The sequence below is a fragment of the Lactuca virosa genome, chromosome 5, assembly GCF_052849685.1.
Source record: "Lactuca virosa cultivar CGN04683 chromosome 5, Lactuca_virosa_CGN04683_v6, whole genome shotgun sequence".
NCBI classification, from domain to species: Eukaryota; Viridiplantae; Streptophyta; class Magnoliopsida; order Asterales; family Asteraceae; genus Lactuca; species Lactuca virosa.
The window spans coordinates 424,525,414-424,546,196 of record NC_136430.1 but is presented as its reverse complement, the minus strand read 5'-3'; positions in this window follow the sequence as shown (position 1 = coordinate 424,546,196).

Genomic DNA, 20,783 nt, shown 5'->3' with positions numbered 1-20,783 from the left:
ACCTTATCCAACACTTTTAACAAGCTTAATAAGATAAATAACCAAATCAATATAATCCAAAACCACTAATCAAACCATATTCATAAGATCATCTAGTCTAAACAGAAGTATGGAGTTTAAGCCCATAACTTCAGCAAATAACATCATAAAAATGAAATTCATCAATGTAGACATAATGTAAACAAAAGAATTAAGTAAATTACTAATGATTTTGCCTTTAGATCTCTTCAATTCCAAGCCTCTAGTTGAATCTCGAAAACCACACCTTCTAAGAACCTCTCTGGCCTCCAAAAGTCGCCAAAAGCCTCCAGCCAAAGTTAGGGTTTCGAATGAAAACGATCTATAAATAGATTCCGAAAATCAACTCCAACTCGTCGAGGTTTATGACCCAACTTGTCACACCCCCAAACCAGAACGGCGGAAACGTTCGGGGGCGGAGGACGTCATGTACAATATCATAACAATGCATAATAGTAAAACAAGCAACAACATCATCCATTGCATTAATAATATAATTTAATACAAGTGTGTTCTGAATAGTTTATAAGACACCAAAAATAAGAATCAAAATAAGAGATGAGTCTTGAACGTGCTCCATCTTCTCAAAACCTGGCCATCGGTACCTGTCTATTGGTGACCTGAGAATACAAGTTATTTTGAAAGCGTAGATCAGCATTAAAGCTGGTGAGTTCATAAGTACTTTAGTGTCGTTGATTGTATAAGTTTGAAGAAAGTGTTTGTAAATGTTTGATGTAAAAGTTTGTAAGTGTTTGATGTAAATGTTTGTAAACTTCCTAGAAAATCCTATATTTTCTACTAAAGTAGTCTTCTACCAAGACCCAACGGTTCTTTATGTTTGTTCTTTTGTAAAAGTGAGTGTTTTCCCAAAGTATGACTATCATTACCAAAATATAGTTTTCATTACCGTTTATGTGAGAAGATCACAATGTGAATGAAATGGGAAAAAGATGTATTGTAGTTTTATCTAAGTAAATACCAATGTATTAACTACCTTAAACATGTTTGTTTAATTAAGGTAAAATGTGATAAGATTGTAACCATACTTGATTGACTAGTATAACACGACGTTCGAGTCGTCGAAATGATATGACATTTGTCACCCGTAGACTTGCAGGTCCCACTGTAGCTAGCAGCAAGGTGTAGGATGGTCAATATCGTATAGATCTATACACAAATTCACGCTCTCCCTGCAGGAGACTCTGGATACAAAACGTGACACAACAGTATATTGCCATGCCATTAAGTAGTGGCTCACATTATTGTCATAGTATTCTTGTATTTGTATAGTATGTTCTCTCTGTCTAGTGTATAGTATGTTCTCTCTGTCTAGTGTATAGTATGTTCTCTTTGTTTCTCATTATAGTAACTATTGTTTCTCGTTATAGTATGTACTGTTTCTCGTTATAGTATGTTTGAACTGACTCATGTATGAACTGACTCTGGTATGTTTCATTGTTCTAGAAATAGTAAGTAGTGACTTCCTAAACTATACCTATTATAGTTTACTAGTAATGTTGTTTGTATGACTGAACTTGTTTGAACACCTTTTCTACCCAAAGGTATTGAACTGAACAAAGAACTTTTATATCTATATACATATACATAATATATAACTAAGATTCAAACGACATTCGGACAAACAACCGATACCCTAAGTCCACAACCAAACAAGGAACATGAATAAGGCGAGTTATCAGTCCTAAGCCCTTTCAATCCTACTTATATAACTATATCTATATAGACATGATTTTGACAATATATAAGTTTAAAAGAGTTTAACATATAAATGAGTTTGTAAAAACGATTGGAAGCAGTTTGTTTGATAACACAGTTTTGAAGAATAAGAAATCCACTTGTTTGATAGTTATTAATCACATGTGATTGATATAATAACTATAATGTTTCTACTTGTATTCCCCCCCCCCCCATAAAATCATTTAAAAGATAAGTTAAGGGGTATGAACTCACCTGTAGTGAGTTATACGAATGTAAGATCGATATAGGATGCTAAGTGTCAAGTGAATCCTCGAGCACAAACGGATCCTATTTAAGCATATAAAGACACATATATGTATATAATTAGTGTATATACAACTAATTATGCAAGGAAACCACCTTAGGGACTAGGAAACACTTATATTGAAGTGTTACAATCACATACGATTGCATTAAAGGGGTTTAAGGCCACACAAGAGTGTGTACAGACAAGGTGTGTACGGCCTATGTGTGTACGGCCACATGAGTGTACGGTCATGGAGTGTACGGCCGTACAATCATGGATGAAGTATGCAAAAAGGGTGTTTTATGGCCCTATCTAGCATCCATTAAGTGTTTATGATCAAGTGTTTTTGAGGCCAATACATGCACTAAACAAGGTTTTACGGCCATATGAGGTGAGTACGGCCGTACACCCTTCATGTTTATGAATTTAGATGATGATCCAAGGCTAAAAACAAGTGTTTCGCAAGCTTAACTAGCAGATAGGAGGGATACTCACACTTTTGAAGGCTTCTAAGGAGTTCACGGCCCAAGAACAAGTAGGTGTTCTTGGTGTTCTGGGAGAAAACTTGAAGATCTAACCAAAAGAGGTGATTTCACGGATGAAAACATGGATCTTCACTAGTTAAAGCAATGTATCAACTAACAAATGGAATAAATACTTACATCTTTGAAGATCAAGGTGAAGAACTCGATGATACTTGAGAGAGAATTGACTTTTCTTGACTTGGAAGTGTGAGAAATGAATAGAAATGAAGGCATAACTTATATATGGGCATGAGTTCACGGCCACCATGGGTGTACGGCCGTACGCCCATGTGTACGGCCGTACACTCCTCATGAAGGAGTTTTTGGCCCGAATTCAATACTATGAACTTTAGTAACTCATTCCTATACCCTATCCTTGAATGTACACGACTTAGAACACTCAAACAGACTCTAAACAATGCTAAAAGATGGCAGAAACGAGTCTGACTTTGATTGAATTGAAAGACTGTACAAGATAGAAATTTCGGGTTGTCACACAACTCACCGAGTTTTTTTTTACTTAAAACGTGTATACGGCAAGGCACTAATTTATCGGGAATCTTCATCTCAACTCGTCGAGTTGGGACACCAAACTCGCCGAGCTCTTCTTTATTTTTGCCTTCTTCCTTCAAAATCCAATTTCCAAGCTTCCAATTGCTAGATCCTCTTCCTTTCACATCAGAGCATGTATTTGGTGCTGAAAATGAAATGTTAAACTAATTAATCACCTTTTGTTCATTATTTAAGATAAAATCAACATAAAGTATTAAGATAATGCATTAATTGTATGATTAAATATGCCCATATCAGAGGAGGTGGGAGAGGAAAACCATTGATACCCAACATCTAAAAGGAGAAAAAAGTTTAGTTAGTTGATGTTAAATCCTTAAATAATTACCCAATTTACTTTAAGGGTAGGATCCATATTTTCAGTTCGATTTATTAAGAGGGATATCGTAATCATATCATGGATTTATTTTAGGTAAGTAATGCACTTTACCAATTTCAATCACCATGAAATTCCTAGATCTTTTGAGATTTATTAAAACTATTCAATGACATGTTAGTTTTGGATTTGCACATCCTCTGTTTGTGTTTGGGATACCGAGGTCTCACAAAAAAGATGGTGAACCAACAATGCAATAACATGTGACCCTCGATTATGTCATGGTCCTCAAATTGACGTTTCGTTTAACCACACACACGCCTCCAACAAACCACGACCACAAGTGACACATCATCTTCTTCTTACGTCTCAAATTTATGTGTCGGTTAACCACACACACTCAATAAATAGACAATAAGGAATAATGTGTGTTATTCATCAATTAGAAACTATTAATATTTTCCTAAAATAACTAAGAACGAGAATTTTATTTTTACAACTTTTATTTGTTATACTTTCTACGAGACATCATTATATCAAACCCTTTCGGCTAACGACAATCTTCCACATAAAGAAACGGTGAGTGAAAAAGATACTCATTCAACATTCATTTTATAGTTCATTTCTTTATACATCTCTTCTAGCATGACTTCATAAATGATGCGTAGCCTTGATTCGACTAACGATCATTAATTAAATATGTGATGATACATGTTGTATTATTCTTTTACATATAGTAATCATATTACATATATAAATTCTTTTGGTTTTTACATATTCTTTTATAATCTTTTATAATTATATATAAAGTAAATTTTAAACAATTTAAAATTATATGATTTAAACAGATTATCTTTAATTAATTAATTTTAAATCATTTATAATTTCTAGTCTTTTAGGCATATTTATCTTCTCAATTTAATTATCCAATTTTAACATATTAAAATCATATTTAAAACTAAATATAAACCGTAAATTTGAAATTATAACAAAAAATCCGAAATTAGCAAATCACCAGAATGAGCGTCATGCCCTGTGACTAGCAGGTTTCTTTTGTTTTTCTCAGTTTTTTCAAATAGTGTCAGCCTCTGAATGAACGGGAGTCCTGGGGGCGGCACCCCTAGTAGCAGGGTCCAATGGGAGGCAGCCTCTTACGGGGTCCAAGGGACAGATCCCCTGGTTGGGGTCAAAAAAAAGTTTCTAAAATTAACCTGGTTTTTTTACCCTCTTTGAAGATCCTGAGTTTATGACAATTTTTAGAGATAGTTTGTGTTGGTTGCTAAAACCTTCTTGGGACAGTTTTGGTGGTTTTCAGACAGGGAAGTTAAATACCGTTTTTTGTTCATTATCTAATGTACAAAGAAATCATAATCTTCTTCTTCTTTGTTATAGTTTCTCATTCTGAGTCTTATCCAATTGTTGATTACGGGAGTACCATCGAAATACTTTAATTTGAAAGTGTTTCACGATTCTCAGATTTCCAAATGCTCGCATAGCTCAAATTTCTAAAATATGTTCTGTTTTCAAGCTTGGTCTATATGTTCTTAAACGAATAAATGAATATTTTCTACTATTGTGTAAATATAAGCTTATTATAAATATGAACTTAGGTTTATATATGAACATGAACTTTTTTTTACCTTTGACCTCAATCTAATCTCTCGGTCATGAAGATGATATATATATATATATATATATATATATATATATATATATATATATATATATATATATATATATATATATATATATATATATAATAGTGTCATGATAGACTTTTAGTTGTGCCTTCCAGAATAATAAATAATAAAAGAGTGACGGCAGCCAATGGGTGATGTATAATGTATTACAAAATGGACTTTGTAATTAATTTCTAGATGAAATTTATTTGTTTAATTCAAATTTATCAATGTCTAGAAGGTTGAATTCATTTCTGAAAGTAGTTGAAGTGCAGTCTAATTCTGTAAGCTGCATGCTAGCGTAATACTAATACCGCCCGCCCTTTTAGTTGAACTGAGATAGTGTGTTTAACTGTTTATCACACCCACCCGCATCTTGATTCTTGGACCATATACCATTTATGTGGTTTTTGCAACGAAAAATGAAAAGAAATGAAGCATAGGCGTTGGGTTATGAATTTTAAATTCTGAGCGGTTTTATTTGAAAATTAATTGTTTGTATAAGATTATAATAAATAGATAAAATCCAAGTTGACACATCATATGTTATTTATTTACTTTTATTATTTTTTAAGACAAATTTAATTTATTTTTAAACTAATCATAATTTATTTATCTCTTAGACAATCTTGAAACATCCACCTTGATCATTGGGGGCGTTGAGGGGGCAAGTTTTTCACTAACTTGTACCGAACATTTGAGGATATTTACATCCTTAGAATCGGCCCTGCACATGATATATTTATAAAATGCTAACGAAAGCAATGAAATAAAATAATAAGATAATATATCATTACAAATATACGGTTTTAATCAAAATTTTAAAATTTCACTTTTGATCGGAACTATTTTTTATTCGATTTTTTAGTTACTTATTGAAATATTAATTACTTATAAAAGATTAATTTCCCTTTAATTTATTGGAGTCAACACATGACCATTTAAACTTGACCAAATCTACTTGCGCTTAGAGCAACTGTTTCGACTTTATCGACCCTCACGGAGTTTATAGATGCTGCTTTTTATTATCCCTTTAAAAAACCAAGCCGCATAATTTTCTATTTTTATAACATATGATTTATTAATTTTTTCCAAGGTTCTAAAAAGCTCGTCATGGCTCCGCCATGACTCCAAGGCTTGTATGTGCCGCCAAGCTTTACCAAAACGCCGTCTTGACTCATACATGTGTATAAAAATGAATAATAGTAGAAAATACATATAAAAATATGAAAATACATATAAAAATATGAATTATATACAAAATTGCCGCCTTAAGTCACGACTTACAAACGACGTGACTCGCCAAGGCTCGGAAAAGCTTGAGGCTTGACATTGCCGCCAAGTCACGCCTTACGTTATTTAGAACCTTGATTTTTTCTATCTTTTATAACATGAGATTTTACTTTTAATAAAAGAATAAATTTTTATGTCTTAACATTTACATCGAGGTAAAAGACAAACGAACAACAAATTGTGTCACTAACATTCTAGCGGATATAACTAATTCTTTTAAAAAACTATATTTATAAATCTTGATGTCGTTACATTAATATGCATAACTTGTTGGATTCTATTGAAAGCCCCACAACATCTGACATACGGAAACAACAAATAGAATGTTAATTGATTTTCTATACACATTTTCTCATGCATTTCACTTTGATTTTCTATCCTCACTTCTAAATCTCACAAGAGGATAAACTAATTTTAGATCTATACATGCGTATTTCCTCTCTGTCAATCCAAAAATCAAACCGTCAATTAGTCTAAGTGATGATACCAACTGGTCACTCTAAAGTTCAGAAATGTCTCTTTCTTGGTGGAAACTTGAACATACCTAAATACGTCAAAAAAACGTCCCTAACAATATCGTGTTTGTCCTTGAATCACAGGATCTCTATACAATGTGATGCATGCTCCACAAAAGAGTCCAAGCATGCCTTACACCAAATTGAGCATATATCATCAACCGAAAATATAAAAATCATGAGGCGATACTTAAGGATAGTTTGTTACTCCACGAGTGACATATGCTGGACAAGACCATCTATAGGAATATCTAGAAGAAAAGCCTAAGCATTTGGTGCTTGTAGACTTTCAAAAACTGATTTATGTCTAACAGTCTTGTCAAAGTGTACTTTCATGTATTGAATTTTTTACTAAAAGGGGCACTCGAGAATACATGTTGGGCTTTATGGGGTTGTGTTCTTGTTAGTGAAACAGATAAAGTCGAAGCTCGAAATGGTATCATGAAGACAAGTCAAAGCACAAACATAATCAAAATCTATACCACATATGTCATTATCCCTTAATATATGGTATTGTAACACTCAAGATTGGGCTCTTGAGGCCACAAAAACATATGAGGAAACCTCTATTGTTGAGTACAGTCCCAAACCACCAAACCTAATGGGTAAAGAAGCAAGTTGTCACTAGATGTCTCTAAAGAAAGGACCTCCACAAATAAGATCAAAGCAAAATACGCTAACTCCGAGGTGTACATAATTATGGAAGAAGGGACATCAAATTAAAAACGTTGGTAGCTCTCTTCATGGCTAAACCGCTAATAAAACCAGTGTCCTTACTATTCCCCCCCCCCCCCCCCCTCCCAAAAAAAAGCATTCCTAATAACCACCTCCCAATATCATAGGGTATAAAACCACCCACGAAACTTCCTGTCATTACATAAAGGCCAAAATAACTCAACTTTCTTGATATTCATTTCAATCGTAATCTGGTCCTCTAATGATGTCGAATAATATGGCCACATCCTCTAAATCACCAATGACGGTCCCATCATCAAGATACCGTGCATGAAGAAAAAGAAGTTTGCAAGTGTTTCTAATCTTATATACAAGCGGTCACAATACAAGAGCAAATATAAATAGTCTGAAAGGGTTACCTTGTTGAACCCTAATGGTAGACCACACCCTCTTTGCATGTCCATATAAAAGTTCTACCCACAAAAAGTAGGATCCCTCGAAGTGACCTCATGAAATATTGTTACTCTATCGACTAAATTAAAGACATTTGAGAATTCCACTACTTTTAATTCGAGTAAAAATGTTTGAACTTGAAGCAAATTTAAAAATTATATTATTTTTGTAGTGTTTGATAAGTCCATATCAACTTGCGATGTTTTATGATGAGTTGATGCAACAAATTTATTTATGATTGTATATCCCTCATCTAATTGAACCACTAATCTTAAAAAATATAATTACCTTTTTAAAATCGTAAAATCACTTTGAAGACACAATCCAAGATCATGTGACACATATTTGAAACATTTGAATTACCTTTTCCAAAGAACCAGACGTAAACATCACTTGATAAAGTGTAATGAAATTGACATCGACTTGAGGTCAAACCAAACCCATAAAAGTGTGAGAAAATGAACTCAAATGAAATGGGGGTTGTACTCGTTTGGTTACTAATTGACAAGGTTAGGCAAGTTTGTTAAGTAAATTAAATTGCAAGATTTTGTTTGCGTGTGAGATACTTGAATGTTGAAATATGTTTTGATCGAATAATTGTTTTTACAAATACGCCCAAATTTACCAATTTAAATTTAAACAACAAAATACATGTAAAACAATTTTTAAAGACAGTCATACCAACTTACCAAGTTACCAACTAGCGCATAATTTGAATTTTGAATATTGGTAGCAGTTTTTGCCGTCTATTTCTACGATCATCGACCAATATTTGTTATTTAATTTAATATAAGAGTAATTTTTACATGTTTTATACATGAAAATATATGGAAATTCTGTTAGGAACACTAATTGACAATTATTTCTTCCTTCCACTATGAGGAAGTAAATTACTCTAATAGTCTAATATATTAAATGACTTGATAGTAACCGAGCGTTTGTTAAGAGTTTCGAAACTTAATCATATTAGACATTTTTTCCATCTGTCAATTATCTCGAAAAGAGACATACATATCAATTTTTCAATGTGTTTTCAAGACCATACATAATGACATCTCCCGCTTAAACACGCTTGAGCATGAATGGTGCGTGTGTATATATATATATATATATATATATATATATATATATATATATATATATATATATATATATAGAGAGAGAGAGAGAGAGGTAAATTCAACTGAGAAAATAAAAAAATTGACAATTGAGGAATGCATTCTCAGCCAATCATTTATTTTTGCCGCAAAACACTCCGGCGTACTGAACCGATGGAAGATGGGTAAAACACATGAATTCTTCATAGATTGTTGTAAGTCCCTAATCTGCTTGTGTGTAACACCCCGTTCGAAAAGTACTTATTTATGAATTTCCGAGATCAAGAGTAAGGGCGTTTCGGTCTTTTGTGGGCAATGAGTTTCATTCGGGAAGGTTTTGGACCGGGGTATGTTGATAGAAGCGTAGGGCTTCTCGCCACCTTCGCGTGGATATAAAGTTCGTCGGGAACGGGCTTAGAATAAAGGAGTTATGACACTTTGAAGATATTTACATTTATAGCCCTTAATGGGAAAAGTTGACGAGGAAGGCCATGCATGCCTTTGGGACACGCGTGGGTACGCCCAACGTAGGCTGGGTTACGCCCAGCGTAATAGGGTGAATGACCGCGGGTGCAAGGATGCGTACGCCCAGCGTACTAGAGTTACGCCCAGCGTACGCTCAGAGTCTTAAAACCCTAATTTTAGGGCCAGCCACTATATAAGGAACATTATGGTTCCAACCCTAGCCTCCATATCTGCCCTCTTACTCTCAGAAACCCTAAGTAGCCGTTCTTCTTCCATTGTTGTGGATATTTGACCTTGTGGAGCTTAGTTTGGCAAAGGAAAGCTTAGAAGAAGAAAGAAGAGGTTGGCAAGAAGGAAACTTGGTGGCTGGAGCTTGTAGATCCGAGATAGCATCACCCTTTGCAACCACTTGAAGGTATAAAGCTTCTTTCTTGACATCTATTTTGTGTAGATCTATGTATGGTGAAGTTTTGACACCATTCTTGTCCCAAAAACCCCCCATCTTGATGTATGATGTGTTTTGGTTAAGATGAGTTGTCCTTTCAGACCATTAGAGAGGTCTTGAGTAAGAAAAATGAGGTCCCAATGGCTTTGGTTGTCCCATATAAGAAGTAGGAAGGTCTTAATGGGTTAAAACCTTGAGTTAAGAGCTTTATGGACGTCCAAAAGGATAAAGATTGAGACTTTATGAGTCCTAGGCCCTTTTTATCACTGGATCTAGCATATGGGCTTAAGTGCTTAAGCCATTAAGCACTTGGAAAGATTTTTGGGTACAGACGAGCGTACGCCCCGCGTACCAGAGGAGTACGCCCAGCGTACGCCCTCTGTTGGGTTTTTGATTTTGGGCCTTAGGTGATTAGGCTGTTTATGGGCTAGTGGGGCTTGGGCCGTGTCTGAACATTATGGATGGAATGATTTAGACCCAATAATTATTATGGACCTTGGATCTAGGCTCATTTGGTGAGGTGGGCCCAATTTAGTAAATTGGGCCAATATTAGGCTTTGCATGAGAATTTGGTTTTAGGTCTTGGCCCAATAAGAGGATGATGGACTTAATGAGTGTTGTGGGCCCTTGGCCTAAAAAGTCATGATGGATTTTAATGTGATGATTTGCATGTGATAGTTGGGATTCCAGGTGGGTCAGCAGTCAGAGATTTGTAGGATTTCGGCAGCCACAAGGTGAGTTATCCTCACTTATCGACAGGGTCTACGGCACCAAGGCCGACCCTTTATCGGATGGGAATCCGGGTAGTTGTTGTTATGTTATTGCTTTGCTATGTTTACATCCTGGTAGTTAGGATGGTATGCGTTAGAGACCTGGTTAAGGTCGGTACCCGGGATATAGGGTAATGTTATGCTAGTGACCGGTTTGGTCGGAATCATGGTTAGGATATTGATATGCTATGTGATCTGTTAGACTGCTTGTCTGGTTAGAGATTTGTTATGTGATTGATTGTTTTATGTGCACATGGTTGTTTGACGGGGGTTGGGTTGAGGCGGGTCCTGCTTAGTACTGTAGGCCAACATACCCAGGGCGGACCGGATATTCCGAAGGCCCAGCGAGCGGTCCGGATAGGCTGAAGGCCCCAGGAGGGCGGACCAAACGTGCCAAGGCTCGGAGAGTGGACCAGGCCGACTGAAGGCCCGGCGCGGGCGGACCAGTCATACTGCAGACTCAGAGAGTGGACCAGGTGGATTGAAGGCCCGGTGCGGGCGGACCAATCACATTGTAGACTCGACGTACATGGCTAGACTCGGAGGGTGGACCAGGTGGACTGAAGGCCCGGTGCGGGTGGACCAGTCACACAGTAGACCCGATGTGCGTGGCTGTTCTATTTGTGATATGATATGAGTATGTTATGTGTGGTTGGTATTTTGTGGGTAACTCACTAAGCTTTCGGGCTTACAGTTGTAGTGTTATGTTTCAGGTACTTTAGGAGATCGTGGCAAGGCGAAGGTGTGATCGTACCGCTCCTCATGTTTTACGATTTTTATGATATGGTTCTGGGGGATACTCTGATAATAAACTATTTTGAAAACGAGATGTATGAAGTTAATGGTTTTTGAATGAATGAAAATGTTTTAATTTGACTCAAAATTTATGGGTGTTACAAGTTGGTATCAGAGCCTTGGTTTGAGTGAATTGGAGGAACATTCGTGTGAATCCAGTCTCAAAACAAGGAGGGATTTTCAAAATGGTTTTCAAAAGGTTTTTGAAATAAGTAAAGGAGGATGCAGAGGGTACGATCAGCCAGAGCCAGTAAGTAGACCCCAAAATATCATACAAGCTATTTGATTATGTGATATGTTAGAACAGCATGCTAGTGATAGGCTAAGGATCTTCAGTAATTTGCATGATAGAATTGCCTGATTATATGATGCCTATTAGCCTAGGGTTATCCTTATATGAGATATGCAGCTTTCCCTCTAGGAGTGAGGTTTGAGCGGGTGTGTATATATGGTTAGAGTGTTGTGGTGATACTTGAGACAAATATGGGTAGGTGTGGAAGGTAGTATGGGCCCGTACTACTGAAAGCACAGGACCCATACGCGTATCAAGGAAGTCACAACTCTCTAGGGTATTGGTTATGAGATAATTCCCCGGGTGGATATGTGATGTGACTAAGGGTCTTGTTGGTGTATTGCAGTATGGCGATTACAAGACGTTTCGGGGCAGGATCCGGTTCGGGATCGGGATCAGGAGAGGGTGGTCAGGATGGAGCAGTGCCACCCGAGGTCATCGGTCAGATGAGTACGGACGAGTTGGATGCCAGGATTCGTGAGATCCTGCATGATGAGGTTGCTGCTATGTTCCGGGCTGAGTTGCCGGAGATGTTTGGGTCGATCAAGACCGCCATGGTTGAGTACTTTGATGAGCGCTACGCAGCTCTTGCGGAGACGGCTGCCGCGGCAGCTACAGCGGTTGTAGCAGCGGCAGGGGGAGGAACCGGTCGAGGTTTTCAGTATCGGGACTTCGATAATACGAAGCCCCCTACTTTCGATGGAGTTCAGGATCCGATCGTTGCGATGAGATGGTTGTCAGACGTGGAGGGTTGTTTCTTCACGTGTTCATGCCTTGCGGATCAGAGGGTGAGGTGTGCTCTGAACCTTTTGAGGCTTGGAGCGAAGGATTGGTGGAGGTTGACTACGGGATCTTATTCTGACGCGCAGCGGGCTACGGTTACATGGGATCAGTTCTGGGAAATGTTCAGTACCCGTTATGTTCCACGGGTTGAGAGAGAGAGGTCGGCTCAGGAGTTTCTGGAGCTGAAGCAGGATTCAGAGTCGGTGACGGAGATCACCAGGATGTTCACTGAGAGGGCGATGTTTTGCCCTGAGTTTGCTTCGGAGCAGGCTCAGATGTCCCGATATCTGAGTATGCTCAAGAGGGATATCAGGCAGTTTGTGTCTACGCAGAGGTGCGAGACTTTGCTGGAGTTGCAGGAGGCCGCTCGGCGGCGTGAGTTGGAGATTGAGGTACAGTTGCGAGAGCAGAGGCAGGCCCCGGTGCAGTCGCAGCCGGCGCCGAAACGGTCCAAGACCGTTGATTCCAGGTTGGGAGGTCAGGGTAGCCACACTTGTGAGAAGTGTGGGAAGGGTCATACCGGAGTTTGTAGGTCCGGTGGTGTGTGCCGCAAGTGTGGGAGAGAGGGGCATTACGCGAGGGATTGCCGTCAGTCAGCCCCGGTTCAGGATTTGAGGATTTGTTATCATTGCCATCAGGTTGGTCAGTTGAGGTCCAACTGTCCACAGCTTGTCTCCAGACCGGTGCAGGTTCCAGCACCGACCACTTTAAGGATTACGGGTGGAGGTCAGCGTGGAGCGGAGCCTCCGAGGGCTCAGGGACGCGCTTTACAGCTTACAGTTGAGGAGGTCAGGGCAGAGCCAGATGCAGCTGCGGGTATGTTTCCATTTTGATGTCTTGTTATCTTGTTGATTATGTGGTATTGTAAATCTGTCTGCCTTGTTCCGCATGTTTCGTAATATGATTGAGGATCTTAGTAGTTAGGAGTTGTAGTTAGCGTTCAGGAGGATTCTTGGTCGAAAGATAAGGTATGTGATCTCGTTGCTAGGGATAGCAAATGCGATGCGAGAAGTGTTCAGTTGGGTTTCGAACTTCCTTGGAGTTCGGGATGTGCGATGACGAGAGAGTATTCTGTGAAGGTTGCTCACTTCAGAGGGATTTAGTTCCGGGAGATGAGGGAGAACTTTATCAAGTAAGGTCGATCGAGTTATGACAGTTTGTCAGCGGAAGTTAGTAGTTGGTACACTAAGTGGGGAGAATTGGAAAATTCTCCGGTAAAACAGCAAGTATCCAGGGTTGGTTAGCTGTTTAGATTTATCAGTGTTGTTAGCCGAGAGTGTGGCATGATTAGAACAAGTGATAGACAAGTGGGGTAGGGAATAGACCATGATTTCAGTTAAGGTAGTTGGTCGATGTGAGGCCTGGTTTTAGGCCATGGAAAGGATTCCGGGAATGGAACTGAAGTTCGGAACCCCAAGAGGGCTAGAACAAACTGCATGGGAGAGATTCCCGGGAAGAATGGATCAGAGTGATGTGCGACAGTCTTTGAGCGGTCCAGGTAGACTGAAGGCCGGTGGGCGTACCAGTCAGGCCGAAGGCTCGGGGAACGGTCCAGATAGGCTGAAGGCCCAGGAGGGTGGTCCAGACATGTTGAAGGTTCCGAGAGTGGTCCAGATAGGCTGAAGGCCTGGAAAGGCGGTCCAGTCATGCTGAAGACTCTGTATGTGATAGTAGATCGATATGAGGAGAATGAGTAAATATGTCGCCATGAAGTAGTAATCGATATGGTCTGGCCCCAAGTATTGATCATGATGATGGAGATGGCTGGAGGCCATGCGTGGGCCTTGTTAGTTATGTGATCGGATTCAGAGTATATGGGAGTTAGAGAATAACAGTTGCTCTACATGGATAGTGTAGAGCGGAGTATAGCTATGTGGCACTTATAGGTGCGGTAAGGGTTGATGAGTAGACTTCCTGGAAAGGAAAGGTATGTAGCTCCGGAAGGAGTGTGGGTCCTCTGAGAGGAAGGCATGCAGAGTAAAAGGATGACCGAAGATGCTTTGGTAATTGGTAGTAAGCACTGGGATTGTACCAGATATATGGAAGCACATACGGGTTGGATGCCCGTTGAGATGCCCGTTGTGGCAATGTTGGATGATGCGCATGCATATGTTCGGTCTCCTTGGAAGAGGAAAAGGTAAGGGATTCCCGATTGGAGATTGGGACAGAAGTAAGTTAGTGTCTTCAGGTGGCACTCAGTTGATGAGCGTTGTCATCAGAGAAAAGAAGCCGGTAACCGGCTTGAAGCAGTTGATCGGAACCCTGCAAGGGAAAAGATGGATTTAGAGGTTCGATACCTGTGTTTGAGGGAAACTGAGATGGTTTGAGATCAGTGGATGCATTGTAGGAGTATCATCCGGAAGTTTGTGTTGCCGCAGGCTTCGAGGACGAAGCCTAATTTAAGTGGGGGAGAATTGTAACGCCCCGTTCGAAAAGTACTTATTTCTGAATTTCCGAGATTAAGAGTAAGGGCGTTTCGGTCTTTTGTGGGCAATGAGTTTCATTCGGGAAGGTTTCGGACCGGGGTATGTTGATAGAAGCGTAGGGCTTCTCGCCACCTTCGCATGGATATAAAGTTCGTCGGGAACGGGCTTAGAATAAAGGAGTTATGACACTTTGAAGATATTGACATTTATAGCCCTTAATGGGAAAAGGTGACGAGGAAGGCCATGCATGCCTTTGGGACACGCGTGGGTACGCCCAACGTAGGTTGGGTTACGCCCAGCGTAATAGGGTGAATAACCGCGGGTGCAAGGATGCGTACGCCCAGCGTACGCTCAGAGTCTTAAAACCCTAATTTTAGGGCCAGCCACTATATAAGGAACATTATGGTTCCAACCCTAGCCTCCATATCTGCCCTTTTACTCTCAGAAACCCTAAGTAGCCGTTCTTCTTCCATTGTTGTGGATATTTGACCTTGTGGAGCTTAGTTTGGCAAAGGAAAGCTTAGAAGAAGAAAGAAGAGGTTGGCAAGAAGGAAACTTGGTGGCTGGAGCTTGTAGATCCGAGATAGCATCACCCTTTGCAACCACTTGAAGGTATAAAGCTTCTTTCTTGACATCTATTTTGTGTAGATCTATGTATGGTGAAGTTTTGACACCATTCTTGTCCCAAAAACCCCCCATCTTGATGTATGATGTGTTTTGGTTAAGATGAGTTGTCCTTTCAGACCATTAGAGAGGTCTTGAGTAAGAAAAATGAGGTCCCAATGGCTTTGGTTGTCCCATATAAGAAGTAGGAAGGTCTTAATGGGTTAAAACCTTGAGTTAAGAGCTTTATGGACATCCAAAAGGATAAAGATTGAGACTTTATGAGTCCTAGGCCCTTTTTTTCACTGGATCTAGCATATGGGCTTAAGTGCTTAAGCCATTAAGCACTTGGAAAGATTTTTGGGTACAGACGAGCGTACGCCCCGCGTACCAGAGGAGTACGCCCAGCGTACGCCCTCTATTGGGTTTTTGATTTTGGGCCTTAGGTGATTGGGCTGTTTATGGGCTAGTGGGGCTTGGGCCGTGTCTGAACATTATGGATGGAATGATTTAGACCCAATAATTATTATGGACCTTGGATCTAGGCCCATTTGGTGAGGTGGGCCCAATTTAGTAAATTGGGCCAATATTGGGCTTTGCATGAGAATTTGGTTTTGGGTCTTGGCCCAATAAGAGCATGATGGACTTAATGAGTGTTGTGGGCCCTTGGCCTAGAAAGTCATGATGGATTCTAATGTGATGATCTGCATGTGATAGTTGGGATTCCCGGCGGGTCAGCAGTCAGAGATTTGCAGGATTTCGGCAGCCACAAGGTGAGTTATCCTCACTTATCGACAGGGTCTACGGCACCAAGGCCGGCCCTTTATCGGATGGGAATCCGGGTAGTTGTTGTTATGTTATTGCTTTGCTATGTTTGCATCCTGGTAGTTAGGATGGTATGCGTTAGAGACCTGGTTAAGGTCGGTACCCGGGATATAGGGTAATGTTATGCTAGTGACCGGTTTGGTCGGAATCATGGTTAGGATATTGATATGCTATGTGATCTGTTAGACTGCTTGTCTGGTTAGAGATTTGTTATGTGATTGATTTTTTTATGTGCACATGGTTGTTTGACGGGGGTTGGATTGAGGCGGGTCATGCTTAGTGCTGTAGGCCAACATACCCAGGGCGGACCGGATATTCCGAAGGCCCAGCGAGCGGTCCGGATAGGCTGAAGGCCCCAAGAGGGCGGACCAAACGTGCCGAGGCTCGGAGAGTGGACCAGGCCGACTGAAGGCCCGGCGCGAGCGGACCAGTCATACTGCAGACTCAGAGAGTGGACCAGGTGGATTGAAGGCCCGGTGCGGGCGGACCAATCACACTGTAGACTCGACGTACATGGCTAGACTCGGAGGGTGGACCAGGTGGACTGAAGGCCCGGTGCGGGTGGACCAGTCACACAGTAGACCCGATGTGCGTGGCTGTTCTATTTGTGATATGATATGAGTATGTTATGTGTGGTTGGTATTTTGTGGGTAACTCACTAAGCTTTCGGGCTTACAGTTGTAGTGTTATGTTTCAGGTACTTCAGGAGATCGTGGCAAGGCGAAGGTGTGATCGTACCGCTCCTCATGTTTTACGATTTTTATGATATGGTTCTGGGGGATACTCTGATAATAAACTATTTTGAAAACGAGATGTATGAAGTTAATGGTTTTTGAATGAATGAAAATGTTTTAATTTGACTCAAAATTTATGGGTGTTACAAGTTGGTATCAGAGCCTTGGTTTGAGTGAATTGGAGGAACATTCGTGTGAATCCAGTCTCAAAACAAGGAGGTATTTTCAAAATGGTTTTCAAAAGGTTTTTGAAATAAGTAAAGGAGGATGCAGAGGGTACGATCAGCCAGAGCCAGTAAGTAGACCCCAAAATATCATACAAGCTATTTGATTATGTGATATGTTAGAACAGCATGCTAGTGATAGGCTAAGGATATTCAGTAATTTGCATGATAGAATTGCCTGATTATATGATGCCTATTAGCCTAGGGTTATCCTTATATGAGATATGCAGCTTTCCCTCTAGGAGTGAGGTTTGAGCGGGTGTGTATATATGGTTAGAGTGTTGTGGTGATACTTGAGACAAATATGGGTAGGTGTGGAAGGTAGTATGGGCCCGTACTACTGAAAGCACAGGACCCATACGCGTATCAAGGAAGTCACAACTCTCTAGGGTATTGGTTATGAGATAATTCCCCGGGTGGATATGTGATGTGACTAAGGGTCTTGTTGGTGTATTGCAGTATGGCGATTACAAGACGTTTCGGGGCAGGATCCGGTTCGGGATCGGGATCAGGAGAGGGTGGTCAGGATGGAGCAGTGCCACCCGAGGTCATCGGTCAGATGAGTACGGACGAGTTGGATGCCAGGATTCGTGAGATCCTGCATGATGAGGTTGCTGCTATGTTCCGGGCTGAGTTGCCGGAGATGTTTGGGTCGATCAAGACCGCCATGGTTGAGTACTTTGATGAGCGCTACGCAGCTCTTGCGGAGACGGCTGCCGCGGCAGCTACAGCGGTTGTAGCAGCGGCAGGGGGAGGAACCGGTCGAGGTTTTCAGTATCGGGACTTCGATAATACGAAGCCCCCTACTTTCGATGGAGTTCAGGATCCGATCGTTGCGATGAGATGGTTGTCAGACGTGGAGGGTTGTTTCTTCACGTGTTCATGCCTTGCGGATCAGAGGGTGAGGTGTGCTCTGAACCTTTTGAGGCTTGGAGCGAAGGATTGGTGGAGGTTGACTACGGGATCTTATTCTGACGCGCAGCGGGCTACGGTTACATGGGATCAGTTCTGGGAAATGTTCAGTACCCGTTATGTTCCACGGGTTGAGAGAGAGAGGTCGGCTCAGGAGTTTCTGGAGCTGAAGCAGGATTCAGAGTCGGTGACGGAGATCACCAGGATGTTCACTGAGAGGGCGATGTTTTGCCCTGAGTTTGCTTCGGAGCAGGCTCAGATGTCCCGATATCTGAGTATGCTCAAGAGGGATATCAGGCAGTTTGTGTCTACGCAGAGGTGCGAGACTTTGCTGGAGTTGCAGGAGGCCGCTCGGCGGCGTGAGTTGGAGATTGAGTTACAGTTGCGAGAGCAGAGGCAGGCCCCGGTGCAGTCGCAGCCGGCGCCGAAACGGTCCAAGACCGTTGATTCCAGGTTGGGAGGTCAGGGTAGCCACACTTGTGAGAAGTGTGGGAAGGGTCATACCGGAGTTTGTAGGTCCGGTGGTGTGTGCCGCAAGTGTGGGAGAGAGGGGCATTACGCGAGGGATTGCCGTCAGTCAGCCCCGGTTCAGGATTTGAGGATTTGTTATCATTGCCATCAGGTTGGTCAGTTGAGGTCCAACTGTCCACAGCTTGTCTCCAGACCGGTGCAGGTTCCAGCACCGACCACTTTGAGGATTACGAGTGGAGGTCAGCGTGGAGCGGAGCCTCCGAGGGCTCAGGGACGCGCTTTACAGCTTACAGTTGAGGAGGTCAGGGCAGAGCCAGATGCAACTGCGGGTATGTTTCCATTTTGATGTCTTGTTATCTTGTTGATTATGTGGTATTGTAAATCTGTCTGCCTTGTTCCGCATGTTTCGTAGTATGATTGAGGATCTTAGTAGTTAGGAGTTGTAGTTAGCGTTCAGGAGGATTCTTGGTCGAAAGATAAGGTATGTGATCTCGTTGCTAGGGATAGCAAATGCGATGCGAGAAGTGTTCAGTTGGGTTTCGAACTTCCTTGGAGTTCGGGATGTGCGATGACGAGAGAGTATTCTGTGAAGGTTGCTCACTTCAGAGGGATTTAGTTCCGGGAGATGAGGGAGAACTTTATCAAGTAAGGTCGATCGAGTTATGACAGTTTGTCAGCGGAAGTTAGTAGTTGGTACACTAAGTGGGGAGAATTGGAAAATTCTCCGGTAAAACAGCAAGTATCCAGGGTTGGTTAGCTGTTTAGATTTATCAGTGTTGTTAGCCGAGAGTGTGGCATGATTAGAACAAGTGATAGACAAGTGGGGTAGGGAATAGACCATGATTTCAGTTAAGGTAGTTGGTCGATGTGAGGCCTGGTTTTAGGCCATGGAAAGGATTCCGGGAATGGAACTGAAGTTCGGAACCCCAAGAGGGCTAGAACAGACTGCATGGGAGAGATTCCCGGGAAGAATGGATCAGAGTGATGTGCGACAGTCTTTGAGCGGTCCGGATAGACTGAAGGCCGGTGGGCGTACCAGTCAGGCCGAAGGCTCGGGGAATGGTCCAGATAGGCTGAAGGCCCAGAAGGGCGGTCCAGACATGTTGAAGGTTCCGAGAGTGGTCCAGATAGGCTGAAGGCCTGGAAAGGCGGTCCAGTCATGCTGAAGACTCTGTATGTGATAGTAGATCGATATGAGGAGAATGAGTAAATATGTCGCCATGAAGTAGTAATCGATATGGTCTGGCCCCAAGTATTGATCATGATGATGGAGATGGCTGGAGGCCATGCGTGGGCCTTGTTAGTTATGTGATCGGATTCAGAGTATATGGGAGTTAGAGAATAACAGTTGCTCTACATGGATAGTGTAGAGCGGAGTATAGCTCTGTGGCACTTATAGGTGCGGTAAGGGTTGATGAGTAGACTTCCTGGAAAGGAAAGGTATGTAGCTCCGGAAGGAGTGTGGGTCCTCTGAGAGGAAGGCATGCAGAGTAAAAGGATGATCGAAGATGCTTCGGTTATTGGTAGTAAGCACTGGGATTGTACCAGATATATGGAAGCACATACGGGTTGGATGCCCGTTGAGATGCCCGTTGTGGCAATGTTGGATGATGCGCATGCATATGTTCGGTCTCCTTGGAAGAGGAAAAGGTAAGGGATTCCCGATTGGAGATTGGGACAGAAGTAAGTTAGTGTCTTCAGGTGGCACTCAGTTGATGAGCGTTGTCATCAGAGAAAAGAAGCCGGTGACCGGCTTGAAGCAGTTGATCGGAACCCTGCAAGGGAAAAGATGGATTTAGAGGTTCGATACCTGTGTTTGAGGGAAACTGAGACGGTTTGAGATCAGTGGATGCATTGTAGGAGTATCATCCGGAAGTTTGTGTTGCCGCAGGC